Source organism: Drosophila rhopaloa, unplaced genomic scaffold, assembly GCF_018152115.1.
Source record: "Drosophila rhopaloa isolate 14029-0021.01 unplaced genomic scaffold, ASM1815211v1 contig_218, whole genome shotgun sequence".
Taxonomy (NCBI): domain Eukaryota; kingdom Metazoa; phylum Arthropoda; class Insecta; order Diptera; family Drosophilidae; genus Drosophila; species Drosophila rhopaloa.
In genome coordinates, this window is record NW_025335104.1 from 1,813,485 (window position 1) to 1,826,983 (window position 13,499).

Consider the following 13,499-nt stretch of genomic DNA (forward strand, 5'->3'; position numbering starts at 1 on the left):
GGAATTTTTTTTAAATATAGATATTAAGAGTTGTGTATTAATTTATTTATCAATTTATTAACTTATTTATTTATTTGAATTGTATATATTTAAGTAAAATAGAAATAGATTATTATATTGTTTAAAGATTGTGATAATTTTTTTTTTATTTATAAAGTGCAATATAGATTAAGCTATTATAATATTTCCCTCTCGTGGATTGAGACCTTGTCGTGGTGAGGGGGCTGAGTATGTGAGGATTCATAATAAATATCACGGAAACCAGCATCAATCCTTTGTTTTAACTAATTTATACAAAAAAAATAAATCGACGCCAGATTCAAAATGGAAAACAATATTTAATAAGTCTATTTCTCAAAAGTTGGCATTACCATTAAGGAAAAATTCGAGGGGGTAGAATTTTATTGATTTATTGATGATGATAGCTATGATAGCCACATTATATGACATATTCTATGACTAAGTAAAAATTTTCTTAGTGCTCAATAACAATTCTAAATTAGGTTTAAAGTTAAGTCTGAAGAACACACCACAGTTATCTCGTTTTGATCGTTCAGGTATATAGTAGCTATACGATATAGCCAGTACCATCTTTCTAACTTAAGAAACAACAAAGCTATGGCATATCCAATCAATCAGTTATATGCCAGCTATAGGATATAGTCAGCTGATTCTTATGTAATTTGGTAAGTCGCATCGGTTGGCCAAAAATAAAACACATAGAAAATCCCAACTTCCTAACTTTACAAACACCAAAGTTATGGCATTTCCGATCAATCAGTTATATGACAGCTATAGGATATAGTCGTCCGATCCTTATGAAATTTGGTAGGTCGGATTGATTGGCCAAAAATAAAACCCATAGAAAATCCAAACTTCCTAACTTAACAAACACCAAAGTTATGGCATTTCCGATTAATTAGTTATATGGCAGCCATAGGATATAGTCGGCCGATCCCGGCCGTTCCGACTTATATACTGCGTGCAAAGGAAAGAAGGGTGTGTGCAAAGTTTCAATTCGATATCTTTAAAACTGAGAGACTAGTTTGCGTAGAAACAGACAGACGGACAGACGGACAGACAGACGGACAGACAGACGGACAGACAGACGGACAGACGGACAGACGGACAGACGGACAGACGGACATGCTTATATCAACTCAGGAGGTGATCCTGATCAAGAATATATATACTTTATAGGATCGGAGATGTCTCCTTCACTGCGTTGCACACTTTTGACCAAAATTATAATACCCTCTGCAAGGGTATAAAAATAAATCGACGCCAGATTCAAAATGGAAAACAATATTTAATAAGTCTATTTCTCAAAAGTTGGCATTACCATTAAGGAAAAATTCGAGGGGGTAGAATTTTATTGATTTATTGATGATGATAGCTATGATAGCCACATTATATGACATATTCTATGACTAAGTAAAAATTTTCTTAGTGCTCAATAACAATTCTAAATTAGGTTTAAAGTTAAGTCTGAAGAACACACCACAGTTATCTCGTTTTGATCGTTCAGGTATATAGTAGCTATACGATATAGCCAGTACCATCTTTCTAACTTAAGAAACAACAAAGCTATGGCATATCCAATCAATCAGTTATATGCCAGCTATAGGATATAGTCAGCTGATTCTTATGTAATTTGGTAAGTCGCATCGGTTGGCCAAAAATAAAACACATAGAAAATCCCAACTTCCTAACTTTACAAACACCAAAGTTATGGCATTTCCGATCAATCAGTTATATGACAGCTATAGGATATAGTCGTCCGATCCTTATGAAATTTGGTAGGTCGGATTGATTGGCCAAAAATAAAACCCATAGAAAATCCAAACTTCCTAACTTAACAAACACCAAAGTTATGGCATTTCCGATTAATCAGTTATATGGCAGCCATAGGATATAGTCGGCCGATCCCGGCCGTTCCGACTTATATACTGCGTGCAAAGGAAAGAAGGGTGTGTGCAAAGTTTCAATTCGATATCTTTAAAACTGAGAGACTAGTTTGCGTAGAAACAGACAGACGGACAGACGGACAGACAGACGGACAGACAGACGGACAGACGGACAGACGGACATGCTTATATCAACTCAGGAGGTGATCCTGATCAAGAATATATATACTTTATAGGATCGGAGATGTCTCCTTCACTGCGTTGCACACTTTTGACCAAAATTATAATACCCTCTGCAAGGGTATAAAAATAACACATTTCAAATTATAATACTTACTATTTTATTTGTAATAATTATAATTTTAATTATTTACTTCATCTATAAATTTAAGAGTATTCCGAGAAACATTGTAATTAAATATAAAAATCAAAACAAAAACAATACCAAGAACCCAGAAAATATAACAGAATTAAACAATATTGCACCAAATGAAAATACCCTACAATTAAACGAAAATACTACACAAACTAATATACCCACTCACATATACCCTAATATATCCGCCTGAGGACAGGCTTTTTTCTAATGGATGGGGAAGTAACATACCCACACCCACATATCTACCACATAAAGTAACATACACACATCCACATATCTACCACATAAACATATTTACATTACGCATTTGTCACACCCAAAATCATCGGCTCCCAAGAGTCGCCAATTAATATAAACATCCTCTTGAGTTATAAACAAATGAAAGAACCCCAAATTGTCGGCTCCCACGACTGACCAATTTATGTAAACATCCTCTTGCATTATAAACAAATGTCCCCAAACTCCAAAAAGCTTTTATCCCCCAATACTGTAAAATTGCAGACGCAGCTCAAACCTAGATCGCTCTCTTGCTGAGTGCTCTTATTTTGGACACTCTCAATTTATCAATAAAGTTCTTTCTCCCAATCGAAGGTTTGATAAGCGCCAGCTTAGTTTTTAAGTTTGAGTTTTAAGTTGAATCTTGTAAGGAGCAGACCTATCTCTCCCAGTTCGCGTTTACACTATTTTGATAAATAAAAATTATATTTTTTTCAAAGTGCTAAATCCCGAATTTGTTATTATATATAAAACTGTTCATTGAAAACCAAGAATCAACGCACAGCCTTAACTAATTAAATGACCCTATTAAAATTTTTTACCATTCAATTCTTATAACACTAAACTGATTTGCTAAGATTTATTTTGGCCACAAACATGCCCCCATTTTCTTCCAGTGGCAAAAAACCCCCAATTTCTATAAAAAAAATCTGGACGCTAAACGCGTTAATCAATCGATGCGATTTTTGGCCAAAATTTAGTCCTCTACATAATAAAGATTCTATTTAATTTAATATTCGATATTTTAATGTTTACTATTTTTTATCGATCTTTGAAAATCTAAGAATCTTCCTCATTTTTTCCTAACGGCAAAAAAACACTGATCTAAGTCAATTAGCAATATGAAAATTTTTCGAGGGAATCCTGATACTTTAAGGATTCATATGGTGGTTTTAATGAAGCTCTAGGTCAATTCTAAAAAAAGTTACATTAGCCTAAAGTAGGAATAACAAGAAAGGAAAGCTAACTTCGGGCGGAGCCGAAGTTGATATACCCTTGCAGAATACTCTCTAAATTATATTCTCCAAAATTATTCAGATGATGCATTCTTAATACTCACTCAAAACACCAAAGTTATAGCATTTCCAATCGTTCAGTTATATGGCAGCTATAAGATATAGTCGGATTGATTGACCAAATATAAAACCCATAGAAAATTCCAACTTCCTAACTTTACAAACACCAAAGTTATGGCATTTCCGATCAATCAGTTATATGGCAGCTATAGGATATAGTCGGCCGATCCCGGCCGTTCCGACATATATACTGCGTGCAAAGGAAAGAAGGCTGTGTGCAAAGTTTCAACTCGATAGCTTTAAAACTGAGAGACTAGTTTGCGTAGAAACAGACAGACGGACAGACGGACAGACGGACATGGCTATATCAACTCAGGAGGTGATCCTGATCAAGAATATATATAATTTATAGGGTCGGAGATGTCTCCTTCACTGCGTTGCACACTTTTGACCAAAATTATAATACCCTCTGCAAGGGTATAATAATTCCAACAAATTATACACAAGCATTGAACACCGAATGCATTCTCTCGCACTGTCTCTCTCTCTCTCTCTCTCTCTCTCTGACTCTGTGTAGTACAATATTTGTGCGGCGGCTGATCTTGATTTCTTTTTATACCCTTGCAGAGGGTATTATAATTTTGGTCAAAAGTGTGCAACGCAGTGAAGGAGACATCTCCGACCCTATAAAGTATATATATTCTTGATCAGGATCACCTCCTGAGTTGATATAGCCATGTCCGTCTGTCCGTCTGTCTGTCCGTCTGTCTGTCCGTCTGTCTGTCCGTCTGTCTGTCCGTCTGTCTGTTTCTACGCGAACTAGTCTCTCAGTTTTAAAGATATCGAATTGAAACTTTGCACACACCCTTCTTTCCTTTGCACGCAGTATATAAGTCGGAACGGCCGGGATCGGCCGACTATATCCTATAGCTGCCATATAACTGATTGATCGGAAATGCCATAACTCTGCTGTTTGTTAAGTTAGGAAGTTGGGACTCTCTATGAGTATTATATTTTGCCAATCAATCCGACGTACCAAATTTCATAAGGATCGGCCGACTATATCCTATAGCTGCTATATAACTGATTGATCGGAAATGCCATAACTTTGGTGTTTGTTAAGTTAGGAAGTTGGGATTTTTTATGGGTTATATATTTGGCCAATTAATCCGACCTACCAAATTTCATAAGGATCGGACGACTATATCTTATAGCTGCCATATAACTGATTGATCGGAAATGCCATAACTTTAGTGTTTGTTAAGTTAGGAAGTTGGGATTTTCTATGGGTTTTATTTTTGCCCAATCAATCCGACATATCAAATTTCATAAGGATCGGCCGACTATATTCTATAGCTGCCATATACATAACTGAACGATTGGAAATGCCATAACTTTGGTGTTTTTAAAGTTAGGAAGTTGGGATTTTTTATGAGTATTAAGAATGCATCATATGAATAATTTTGGAGAATATAATTTGCAGAATATTCTGCAAGGGTATTTCAACTTCGGCTCCGCCCGAAGTTAGCTTTCCTTTCTTGTTAAAACTCAAAATTAAAAACTTAAAACTGAATTAAAATCTATATATATAAAACTGTTCATTGAAAACCAAGAATCAACGCACAGCCTAAACTAATTAAATGACCCTATTAAAATTTTTTACCATTCAATTCTTATAACACTAAACTGATTTGCTAAGATTTATTTTGGCCACAAACATGCCCCCGTTTTCTTCCAGTGGCAAAAAACCCCAATTTCTATAAAAAAAAATCTGGACGCTAAACACGTTAATCAATCGATGCGATTTTTGGCCAAAATTTAGTCCTCTACATAATAAAGATTCTATTTAATTTAATATTCGATATTTTAATGTTTACTATTTTTTATCGATCTTTGAAAATCTAAGAATCTTCTTCATTTTTTCCAAACGGCAAAAAAAAACACTGATCTAAGTCAATTAGCAATATGAAAATTTTTCGAGGGAATCCTGATACTTTAAGGATTCATATGGTGGTTTTAATGAAGCTCTAGGTCAATTCTAAAAAAAGTTACATTAGCCTAAAGTAGGAATAATAATTCCAACAAATTATACACAAGCATTGAACACCGAATGCATTCTCTCGCACTGTCTCTCTCTCTCTCTCTCTCTCTCTCTGACTCTGTGTAGTACAATATTTGTGCGGCGGCTGATCTTGATTTCTTTTTAAAACTTAAAATTAAAAACTTAAAACTGAATTAAAATCTATATATATAAAACTGTTCATTGAAAACCAAGAATCAACGCACAGCCTAAACTAATTAAATGACCCTATTCAAATTTTTGACCATTCAATTCTTATAACACTAAACTGATTTGCTAAGATTTATTTTGGCCACAAACATGCCCCCATTTTCTTCCAGTGGCAAAAAACCCCCAATTTCAATAAAAAAAATCTGGACGCTAAACACGTTAATCAATCGATGCGATTTTTGGCCAAAATTTAGTCCTCTACATAATAAAGATTCTATTTAATTCAATATTCGATATTTTAATGTTTACTATTTTTTATCGATCTTTGAAAATCTAAGAATCTTCTTCATTTTTTCCAAACGGCAAAAAAACACTGATCTAAGTCAATTAGCAATATGAAAATTTATCGAGGGAATCCTGATACTTTAAGGATTCATATGGTGGTTTTACTGAAGCTCTAGGTCAATTCTAAAAAAAGTTACATTAGCCTAAAGTAGGAATAATAATTCCAACAAATTATACACAAGCATTGAACACCGAATGCATTCTCTCGCACTGTCTCTCTCTCTCTCTCTCTCTCTGACTCTGTGTAGTACAATAATTGTGCGGCGGCTGATCTTGATTTCTTTTTAAAACTTAAAATTAAAAACTTAAAACTGAATTAAAATCTATATATATAAAACTGTTCATTGAAAACCAAGAATCAACGCACAGCCTAAACTAATTAAATGACCCTATTAAAATTTTTTACCATTCAATTCTTATAACACTAAACTGATTTGCTAAGATTTATTTTGGCCACAAACATGCCCCCATTTTCTTCCAGTGGCAAAAACCCCTAATTTCTATAAAAAAATCTGGACGCTAAACACGTTAATCAATCGATGCGATTTTTGGCCAAAATTTAGTCCTCTACATAATAAAGATTCTATTTAATTTAATATTCGATATTTTAATGTTTACTATTTTTTATCGATCTTTGAAAATCTAAGAATCTTCTTCATTTTTTCCAAACGGCAAAAAAACACTGATCTAAGTCAATTAGCAATATGGAAATTTATCGAGGGAATCCTGATACTTTAAGGATTCATATGGTGGTTTTACTGAAGCTCTAGGTCAATTCTAAAAAAAGTTACATTAGCCTAAAGTAGGAATAATAATTCCAACAAATTATACACAAGCATTGAACACCGAATGCATTCTCTCGCACTGTCTCTCTCTCTCTCTCTCTCTGACTCTGTGTAGTACAATATTTGTGCGGCGGCTGATCTTGATTTCTTTTTAAAACTTAAAATTAAAAACTTTAAAACTGAATTAAAATCTATATATATAAACTGTTCATTGAAAACCAAGAATCAACGTACAGCCTTAACTAATTAAATGACCCTATTAAAATTTTTTACCATTCAATTCTTATAACACTAAACTGATTTGCTAAGATTTATTTTGGCCACAAACATGCCCCCATTTTCTTGAAGTGGCAAAAAACCCCCAATTTCTATAAAAAAAATCTGGACGCTAAACGCGTTAATCAATCGATGCGATTTTTGGCCAAAATTTAGTCCTCTATTCGATATTTTAATGTTTACTATTTTTTATCGATCTTTGAAAATCTAAGAATCTTCCTCATTTTTTCCTAACGGCAAAAAAACACTGATCTAAGTCAATTAGCAATATGAAAATTTTTCGAGGGAATCCTGATACTTTAAGGATTCATATGGTGGTTTTACTGAAGCTCTAGGTCAATTCTAAAAAAAGTTACATTAGCCTAAAGTAGGAATAATAATTCCAACAAATTATACACAAGCATTGAACACCGAATGCATTCTCTCGCACTGTCTCTGTCTCTCTCTCTCTCTCTGACTCTGTGTAGTACAATATTTGTGCGGCGGCTGATCTTGATTTCTTTTTAAAACTTAAAATTAAAAACTTAAAACTAAATTTAACTTAACAATAAATTAACAATAAATTAAAATTAAATTATACAAGCAACACACACGAATAAACCTCAAAGCGTTCAAGCCGCTGGACTTTGTGAAAAGGGCAGGGGGGCAGTCATCTTCTCTATATATAAAACTGTTCATTGAAAACTAAGAATCAACGCACAGCCTAAACTAATTAAATGACCCTATTAAAATTTTTTACCATTCAATTCTTATAACACTAAACTGATTTGCTAAGATTTATTTTGGCCACAAACATGCCCCCATTTTCTTCCAGTGGCAAAAAACCCCAATTTCTATAAAAAAATCTGGACGCTAAACGCGTTAATCAATCGATGCGATTTTTGGCCAAAATTTAGTCCTCTACATAATAAAGATTCTATTTAATTTAATATTCGATATTTTAATGTTTACTATTTTTTATCGATCTTTGAAAATCTAAGAATCTTCCTCATTTTTTCCTAACGGCAAAAAAACACTGATCTAAGTCAATTAGCAATATGAAAATTTTTCGAGGGAATCCTGATACTTTAAGGATTCATATGGTGGTTTTACTGAAGCTCTAGGTCAATTCTAAAAAAAGTTACATTAGCCTAAAGTAGGAATAATAATTCCAACAAATTATACACAAGCATTGAACACCGAATGCATTCTCTCGCACTGTCTCTGTCTCTCTCTCTCTCTCTCTGACTCTGTGTAGTACAATATTTGTGCGGCGGCTGATCTTGATTTCTTTTTAAAACTTAAAATTAAAAACTTAAAACTAAATTTAACTTAACAATAAATTAACAATAAATTAAAATTAAATTATACAAGCAACACACACGAATAAACCTCAAAGCGTTCAAGCCGCTGGGCTTTGTGAAAAGGGCAGGGGGGCAGTCATCTTCTCTATATATAAAACTGTTCATTGAAAACTAAGAATCAACGCACAGCCTAAACTAATTAAATGACCCTATTAAAATTTTTTACCATTCAATTCTTATAACACTAAACTGATTTGCTAAGATTTATTTTGGCCACAAACATGCCCCCATTTTCTTCCAGTGGCAAAAAACCCCCAATTTCTATAAAAAAATCTGGACGCTAAACGCGTTAATCAATCGATGCGATTTTTGGCCAAAATTTAGTCCTCTACATAATAAAGATTCTATTTAATTTAATATTCGATATTTTAATGTTTACTATTTTTTATCGATCTTTGAAAATCTAAGAATCTTCCTCATTTTTTCCTAACGGCAAAAAAACACTGATCTAAGTCAATTAGCAATATGAAAATTTTTCGAGGGAATCCTGATACTTTAAGGATTCATATGGTGGTTTTACTGAAGCTCTAGGTCAATTCTAAAAAAAGTTACATTAGCCTAAAGTAGGAATAATAATTCCAACAAATTATACACAAGCATTGAACACCGAATGCATTCTCTCGCACTGTCTCTCTCTCTCTCTCTGACTCTGTGTAGTACAATATTTGTGCGGCGGCTGATCTTGATTTCTTTTTAAAACTTAAAATTAAAAACTTAAAACTAAATTTAACTTAACAATAAATTAACAATAAATTAAAATTAAATTATACAAGCAACACACACGAATAAACCGTCAAAGCGTTCAGGCCGCTGGGCTTTGTGAAAAGGGCAGGGGGCAGTCATCATCTCTATATATAAAGCTATCAGTAAGAAAACTGGGGCTCCCCAAGTGGCCCCAATCGATTCCAATTGGAAAAAAGGTCAATTTTCCTTTCAAAAATTCTGGACGCTAAACCGTTTTAGCCATCGACATTATAAATGTTTAAAAAATTTGACCGCTTAGATTTAAGGCTTTTTACTATTTTTAACACCCGTTCTAAAATTACAATTTAGCCAAAAATATCTTCAAACTGAGTATCAAAAATTCCTTCGGTAAAGTTTTTCCTTAAGCTTTAACGATTCATTTAATGGTTTCACCAAAGCTCTAGCTATCTTCTAAACAAAGAAATTAAGCAAAAAGTCGATCTTTTATCGAATTTAAGTGTCTCCATAAGCATCATACGTTTTCTGCCTGCATGTTGCTATCTCTCTCTGCATTTTCATACAAATTGTCAACAAATGATTCCATCTCCCTCCCTCTCTCTCTGCCTTGCATTTCCGTACGCTTCCTTAAAAATATAAAATGAGCTTTAATACGGTTTTAATATCTGTAGACATTAGTTTATAGTTATTGGTGACCCAAAAGATTGCAAAGACTTCAAAATGGTCATTAACGCTGATAAAAAGCCAGCAAATGCTCATAGAGGTCGTTATAATGCACCTCAAACAAATGAAGTGGGTTTCAACAATTTTCAAGTCGGGACATTGTTATTGAGAGTCATAATAGCAAAGTGAACTTTAAAGATCTTATGACTGTCTACAATATCCATTAATTTTTTGCCACGGATATGATGGATATTCCATAAATATTCCCCAACGGGATCCGTTAACAAAAATGATCTAAAGAAGACTGTATCTGCATTTAGCTTTTACAGTTATCGAATAATTCTAAGGAAGACTAAAGTCAATCACGTGCATTATTATTGAGCTCTGTTTAATCAATTTTTGGTTGATATGAGTGCAAAAATGGAAACCGAACGGCTTAATTATATTCGAGCAAATCAAAAAAAGTTGGGAGCAGAAAGTTACATATGTACATCTTCAAGACGCTATAGGTAGGGGAGATGCAGATATGACTCAACTTGGTCAGATGGTGATTTTACCTTCCACTTTTACAGGCTCTCCTCGATATATGCATGAAAAGACCCAGGATGCTATGACTTATGTTCGACATCATGGCCGACCTGATATTTTTATAACATTTACCTGTAACCCTAAATGGGAGGAAATAACGAATGAGTTGTTTCCAGGCCAAAAACCTCAGAATCGTCATGACCTGATATCTCGAGTCTTTCATTTAAAAGTTAAAACATTAATGGCGCTGTTGGTTAAAGGCCAATTGTTTGGTGAAGTACAGTGTTTTATGTATTCTATTGAATAGCAAAAACGTGGTCTGCCCCATGTCCACATACTTATTACATAAGAAAAGTAGGATATTGGGGTTATCCATCGCAAGCGAAGTTGCGGGCACCCTGCTAGTATTATATAAAGGTGTAATATTATCATTACTATTAAATTAAATGTTTAATTTGGGAGATTTACTAAAAACAAGCTCGTATGTACAGTAATCGTGTACCATCGAGGGTGTAGTGTTAAAACAGTATGTAAAGTATAACAGCTAAACATCCCAATCTGTTTTGTCTGACGAGATGTATGATCTAACATATTCGTTTAAAGTTCTGTGGCTTCTTTCTATTGCACCTAAAGTCTGGTGGTGGTGTGCAGTAGTTGTTATGTTTTCAATATTTAGATATTTACATAAATCATTGATTACTGAATTCTTGTATTCTGTACCCATATCCGTAATGAATGTATTCATTGGACCGTACTTTAGAATAAAAGATTCGAATATAGCTTTTGCTACAGTTTTTGCACTTTTATCTGGTATTGGAATGGCAACAAGGTATTTTGTTAAGCCACAAATTAATGTAGCTGCATATTCATTTCCTCGTTCTGATTTAGGTAATGCCTTCAGAGGTGTTTCTGTAATAGTCAAGGGAGTTTTTGTATGTTTTGTTGTTTTAGCCTATTGGCAGTTAATACATTTTTTCACGTGGTTTGCAACGTCACGCGTCATGTTTTTCCAATAGTAATGTCTTTTAATTTTCGCTAGCGTTTTTGTAATTCCTGTATGTCCACCTTGTATTGGATCATTATGTAGTCTAGACAGTATATATTCTTTTTCTTTTTTATCATTTATTGTGGTCACCGGCTTGAGTAGAGCTACTCTTAAATTCATTAATATTTTATTGCCCATATTTTTGAATATATCTATTGGAATAATTTCAAAGATTTTCTCCCTCGGTGCCATTTTAAGTTGGCTAATCTTAAGGTATTCTACTGTGAATTGAAATTCTTCTAGATCTAGTCTCATTCTTGTTAACTTGGAAGTTGGATTTTTCATTGAAAACAAATATGTTAACGGCTTATGGTCTGTTTTAATAGTGAACTGTTTGCCATATACATATGGTCTGAAGTGATTTATATTGCTGTTAATTCTTGTTCGGTTGTTGATTTATTGCTTTCGCCTTTTGTAAATGTTCTTGAAACGTAAGCTACCGGGAGATCAACTCCATCGTGTGATTGAGTTAAGACTGCTCCGCAAGCTTGCTTGCTAGCATCTGTTGTTATACAAAATTCTTTATTGAAATCTGGGTATTGTAGTAGGGTTGGTCGAATTAATGCATTTTTAAGGTATTCAAAAGCTTTTTGGCATTCAGGTGTCCAATTAAATGGTACATTGTTCTTGCAAAGGTGAGTTAAATGTCTTGAGTAATGAGAGAAATTTGGTTCAAAGCGTCGGTAATAATTGCAGAAAGCGACGAATCTTCTCGATTCATTTTTTATCATGAGGTAAAATTCCTTTGTTTGTACATTTATGGCCTAAGAATGTGACTTCGTGCATAAAGAATGAACATTTTTCTGGATGAAGCTTGAGATTGTGTTTTCGACATAGGTTAAATACGTTAGTTAAGTTGTTAATCATATGATTTTCGGAACAACCTATAACTATTAGATCGTCCATGTAAAGGAAAGCTTGGGATGGTTCTAGTCCCGAAAAGGCTAATGTCATCATTCTTTGAAATGAATTAGGGGCGATTTTTACACCGTAAGGTAATCGTTTAAAACGGTATGAGCCAGTGCTCGTTGAAAATGACGTTATGTCTCTGGATTCTTTTTCTAAAGTTATTTGGTGGAAACCAGACATTAATTCCAAACATGAAAAGAATTTTGCTCTGCCAAGTTGATCGAGTATGTCGTCGATTCTTGGTATTTGTTAATTTGGAAGGGACCTCATTTTGTCTGATTTTGCAATCTGTACTTTGTGGTTTTTGATAGTTATCTAATGGTTCGTAGTCAATGTAAGAAATGTTTATAATTTTATTGGTATCAGTTATGTTTAAAATGCGGACAAAAGTATTATTAGAATTGGCTATAGTGCTTGCTATTATTACGCCATCAGATATATACTGATTTTTAATAAGTATCTCTCTGTGAGACGTGTTTACATAAATTTGTCTTACAACTTGGGACCTAGCAGGAATTATTAAGTTATTTTCTATTGAATGTATAATCGGAATCGGTCTAGCTATTAACCAATCATGATCTGTCTGAAAGTCAATTTGGCAATTAAATGTTTTTAGGAAGTCCATTCCTACTATACCATCACAGGGTATCGGAAAGTTATTATTAACTATTTGAAAGTTGAAAGGGATTATAAATTTTCCTGTTTGTAGTTCTATAAATGGTAAACCTTTGGATTTAAGAGTACCTTCTTCTATTCCAGACATTGTTATTATTTTTGATGTGTCTCAGCGCCTGTATCAATTAAAAGGGTTAAGGGGGTTTTTGTTTGATAATTTTTTATTTGAATGTAAATGTTGAGACTAAGATTTATTTTATATATAGTGGTTTTGTGTGGCTTATTCTTCTTAAGGGAATTTCTTAGTTTTCCTGTTCAGTTCCAATAGCTCTGACTTGAGCATTCGAGTTTCCTCTATTGTTTGAATTATTTTGAGAGGTGCCTCTTTGAGCATTTGAGTTTCCTCTATTGTTTCTGTTATAATTTGTATTTTGGTTTCCGTAATAATTTTGGTTTTGGCCTTGGAAATAATTTCCTTGA